Source organism: Macrotis lagotis, chromosome X (assembly GCF_037893015.1).
Source record: "Macrotis lagotis isolate mMagLag1 chromosome X, bilby.v1.9.chrom.fasta, whole genome shotgun sequence".
Taxonomy (NCBI): domain Eukaryota; kingdom Metazoa; phylum Chordata; class Mammalia; order Peramelemorphia; family Peramelidae; genus Macrotis; species Macrotis lagotis.
Window position 1 is genome coordinate 512083040 of NC_133666.1, and position 5187 is coordinate 512088226.

At 37.8% G+C, this 5187-nt stretch overlaps 1 long non-coding RNA gene across 1 annotated transcript; it reads right to left on the minus strand.

The window, feature by feature from the left end:
• Window positions 1–214: 214 nt before the first annotated feature.
• On the minus strand, window positions 215–4986 carry LOC141500109 (uncharacterized). The gene is made up of 3 exons (XR_012471841.1): window positions 3498–4986; window positions 3197–3266; window positions 215–1038 (listed from the first exon to the last, which is right to left on the minus strand). It is a non-coding gene; the product is annotated as an uncharacterized LOC141500109 (long non-coding RNA).
• Window positions 4987–5187: the final 201 nt, after the last annotated feature.

The following is a 5187-nucleotide window of genomic DNA, read 5'->3' on the forward strand; positions in this document are numbered from 1 at the left end:
TATAATATGCACACCAGTGCATTGACAGGCATACTCTGTTCAGACCAGACCATGACTTAAAAGACCAATAGAATCAGACGTGTTAGGTGGAAAAAGAGAATACATTTTGTAAACTGTAAAATTCACATTGATGTATTAGGCAAGGGAGGACAGTAAACTCTGGAGCTTTGCAGTGACTCAGACACAAAACAGAAAACTGAAGGTTTTTCCTCACATCAAGTCCAACAGCAGCTAGGACTGGAGAACTATAAATATATGAAGTGTGCTGTGGCTCTCTTCTTTGACTCCTTCCCTAATGTATACAACTCTGCCTGATAAAAGCTTCAATTAACCCAGTTGATAACTGGCTTATTATGAACAGTAGAATTTTATCATGTCATTTCCATAAGAACAGGAACTCTCCATTTTGAGTCTTTCTATAGGAAAGTGACTTGTATGTATTCTAAGGAAACATGATTGACTTGGTATATTCAAGATCACTATTTCTGCAGTTAAGAGAAGGATGGGATTGTTCCAAGTCTTTTGGAGAGAGTAGCTTTCTCTCTCAAGATTCTCTTTATTCTAAGGTTACATGACATCTCGCACAAGAGTTGTGCAGGAAATTTAAATTCCTTCCATTCTGCCTTGCAGATAACTTAAAAATAAATCCACCATCTGGAAGAATTTGTCACTGGACATTCTCTTCTTGATATTAAATTGAGTTTAAAAAGTGTTTATTAAGTACCTCTATAAAAGACATTTTGCTGGAGCTAGGAATATTTTGAAAAAAAAAGAGAAATCTGCACTCGATGAGCCTATAATCTACTTTTTCAATCTATTTGGAAAAAATACTATCAGATAGCTAGTGAGAGAAATAGTATCAATTATTATTTGTATTTTGACTTGCCTGATTTTTTTCTAAATTATCCCAACTTATGCAAAGCCCTGTATTTGATAGATGATGCAAATGTCCAGAATTCCTTCCTAGGAATCTTGGGACCATCTTTGTTCATTCAGAAGGGTACACTTCATTAGGACTGATGACGGAAATGACCACATCTAGACAGAAAATTAGACACATATCAGGGCTGTATGTGACGCACAATAGCTTATTTGCAAACCTTCTAGTATGATGATCCTGTTGTTACTGGTTGTCCCTTTTCTCATTTCCTCCAGCTAAATCAGCAGATACCTAATCATTTATCCGGTTGCCTTTGGGCTTCCTAACCTAATAGCTTCTGTACATTTACTTAGTAAATACATCTTCTTATTATTTAATATCTTTGCAATCTAAGTAAACCCTTATTGCAACAGCTAAATTGGCTATGGAATTAAATCAACGATACAGTTTGTTCACCAAAGGAAAGGAATTCTGGAGAAAAAAAAAAATCATTTCAGTGAGGTCTAGTTAGTGCTATAACTGCTCTGTTTCTTACAGTTAATAAAATGTAGAGAAAATTTGTATTAGGTTCAAAAGATTCTAGATAAGTATGAAATAAATATAAATTAGTCCACTCTATCTTTGATTTTACAAAGACAAATATTACCTGTGTATATCAGAAACCCCAAGTTAACAAAAAACCATCACATTTAAATTATAATTTAAAGGTTACAAAACATTGTCCTCATAATCGCTCTTTGAAGCAAGATGTCATCAAATCTCTGAATTGTAAAGTCAGAATTCATCTAATCGAAGTTGTATCTGATCAATAATCCCATTTACCATTAATAATCAGACTGCTTGAGAATAAGTAGTGAGGGGTAACCCCTTCACTATTTCTGGAATCCATTCCATTTTTTTTAAATAGCTTTAATTATTAGGAGGGGCAGCTAGCTTGCACAGTGTGTGTAGAACACCAAGTCTAGAGTTAGTAAGACTCATCTTTCTGAGTCTAAATATCGCCTCAGACATGCACTAACCTTGGGCAAGTCACTTAACACTGTTTGCCTCAGTGTTCTCATCTGTAAAATGAACTTCAGAAGGAAATGGTATTTTCCAAGAAAATCTCAAATGTAGTCATGAAAAGGGGGGAAACAACAATTGTTAGGAAGTTTTTCCTCTTTATGTTCTTAAATTTGACTCTTTGTAACTTCTAATCAATGCTTGCAGTATTTCCTTCTGAGTTTATGATTTTTTTTTCATTTTACAAGTGGAGAAACAAAGGGTATCTCTTTAATATTTAAAAAAATGCTATACAAATATCTAATTTAATAGAAATTTTCCTGAGTCCTATTCTAATTTCCTATATACTGAAAGGGTTTCTATCATTGCTGAAAATCTACCCATTGGGACCCATAACTAGCTATGCCTTTGGTCCTGAGAGAAGTACCTTTGCATACATTGAGTGATCCAGTGTCATCTGTTCATCTTTAGAGAATAATTCTTTGAAATGGAACTTATAGGGATACCCATCAATTGGGGAATGGTCAAACAAATTGTGGTATATGAATGTAAAGGAATACTGCTATTATGAAAAATGATGAAAACAATGATCATAGAAAATCATGGAAAGATGTGCATAAAATAATGAAGAGAGAAGTGAGAAGACCCAAGAAAACCTTGTATATAGCAACAGCAATATTCTTTTAAGAATGAATTTGAGAGAAAATTACCTTGACTATTATAAAAACCCAAATTTGCTATAAAGTACAAATGAAGGAAAGATGCTATCTGCATCCAAAAACACAATTACAAATAGAAGTATTTATGAAATAATTTTACAAATATGTGTATGTATGTTTAGGTATAGATGTATATGTGTGTGTATACATACACATATTATATAGAAAAGAGATGAAGGAGAGGGAAAAAATTTACATGATAAGTTTATGATATATTTAAAAGTAATAGCAAATTATATATAGTAGATTTGCAGTTTTCATGAACAATCATCTTTTTTATTACAATGTTATGGAGATGCTTATTTTATTTCATAAATAATTTTTATGAAAAGAAAATAGTTCTTTGTCCTGTCCCTACATCATCATTGCAATATGGTGGCCAGTGGTCTACCTGGCACTTAGAAAGTGTAAAGTTTCTGAGAAAGAGAAAAAGAAAAATCTTAGGAGACTGTAGAAACTTAAAAAGAAGAGATCATAGCCTCCTTTTCCTCTAAATTTTGATTTTCCCTCAAAATGAAGGAAAGGAGATTTTTCATACTTATTTTACCTAAGTCCCTTTATCTTCTGTTCTAGTCATAATGAGAAAAAAACCTACCTTCCTTCATTCTTTGCTTCTTTTTTTTCCCTATTTCTTTCTGTCTCTCAGTCTCAATTTTCAGACCTTCCTTCATTTAAAAAAAGAACATAAAAACAAGGAAGAAAGAAGGAAGGGAAGGAGAAAAGGAGAGAGAAGAAGGAAGAAAAAGAAAACCAATTAATAGTTCAGAAGTATGTTAAGAATTCCTTCGAAGGTGGTGGATAAAATACATTTTCTACTCCTGGGCTCTAACAAAGGAACCCATCCATTAAGAGGGGAAAGCCCCTGGTTTGCATTTTGCAACAACTGACACTGGTACCTTTTGGAGGAAAGTGAAGGGCATCTCTGGGCTTCCTTGTTTAAATTGGTCGGGCAATAATGGGGATGATAGGGAATCTGAGCTAATTTCCTTTGTCTCCTATTCAGCAGATAATGGTGGTATGTGTGGGGATGTTAAAGGCCAGGCAGAGGAGGTGACCTGGAGATGACTTCATTCTTCGGAGGCTTATCAAAGGCTCCTGTCAGTCAAACACATGCTGGGAGATTGGGGAATGGCCATCTGGTCCATAGTTAATCAGAAAGGAGAAAGGCGAGCAAGGAGGTGAAAAATCTCGCTGTCAGTTCCAAGCCAGGTGGAGGGAGATGTGTTCAAAGGTGGGCTCAGTCCACACGTGGGCTGAAGGGCCAGACCAGAGCCGGGTGGGAAAGAGGGGAGAACGCGGTAGAGCCTGGGAGGAGGGGTTGGGACTTGTATTTATTTAAGTCCCTGTGATGATCTTGAATCGATTTTAAGTGGAAAGACTGAAGGTCACTCACGCTGCTAGCCACGCAGTGAAACAACTGAATTGTTTCCCTCACTGTGGTGAAGAAAGGGAATAAGAAGCTCTCAGCGGGGAGCTGATTTAATTTAAAACACAATGTTTCTCTTCTGAAGCCAGAATTCTTTCATCCTGGCCCTGTTGATTACAAGCTCTAACAAGGCGGTACAAGGAGCTCTGCGGAGTCCGGCTCCCTCTTCCTCCTCCTCTCCCCCAAGCCAGTCGGCCCCTTCGCCTGCCCGTTCAGGTCTTGCTGAGTCTCCAGAGGGCAGAAGTAAGAAACTTGAACACTCTCACTTCACTCGTTGCCTAAAGTCTCTCCCTCTGGCCAGGTCAGCAGTGATTCTGAGGGGCTTGCTGTCCCCAGCAGCCTACACAGCCACTGGAAGTACTCATCGGTTGGATGGGGTGATGATGCTTAGGAGTCTGCAGGATTTGGAATCAGAAAGAACTGGGTTGTGTTCCCTCCCCCAAACCCTTGCCCCTTATATGCCTGCAAGCGGTCTGACTTTAGCCAAGTCCTTTTTGCCTCGGTTGGTTCATTTGCAAAAAAGTAAATTCGGTGCCTGCATTGCAGAACGATGAAAGAATGGAGTGGTCAGTCACAGGGCAGCTAGGTGGCACGGTGAGTGCTAAGCCTGGACGCAAGGAAACTTGAATTCAAACCTGACCTCAAACACTCCCCAGTTGTGGATCCTTGGGCAAGTCACTTAGCTCTGTTTGTCTCCGTTTCCTCATCTGTAAAATGAACCAGAGATGGAAATGGCAAACCACTCCAGGATCTTTGCCAAGAAAAACCCAAATGGGATCACAAAGAGTTGGACATGATTGAAACAAGTGAATGACAACAAGTGGCCAATCATGAGCCAGAAAATAATCAGTCCGGGAAAAAGATTTTGGTTGGTATCAGTGTCTCCACAGGTCTCCTTGAAGTAGCTTCTCCGTTAAGCAAATATAACAGGGTTTGTTTGTGGTCATGGAGTCATTTTGTTCAAGGGAGGCGATTCATTCTGTTTAAAAACAAAAACAATAACAACCCAGAATGAATAGGGGTGGAAGTCAAGGCAAACGAAGTCAAATCAACAAACATTTATTAAACACATTACTATGTATCAGGCACTGTGCTAAGAATTGGAAATATGCACAACTATAAAAAGAAAGACTCCCTCTAAACTCCTCAAAGAGTTTACA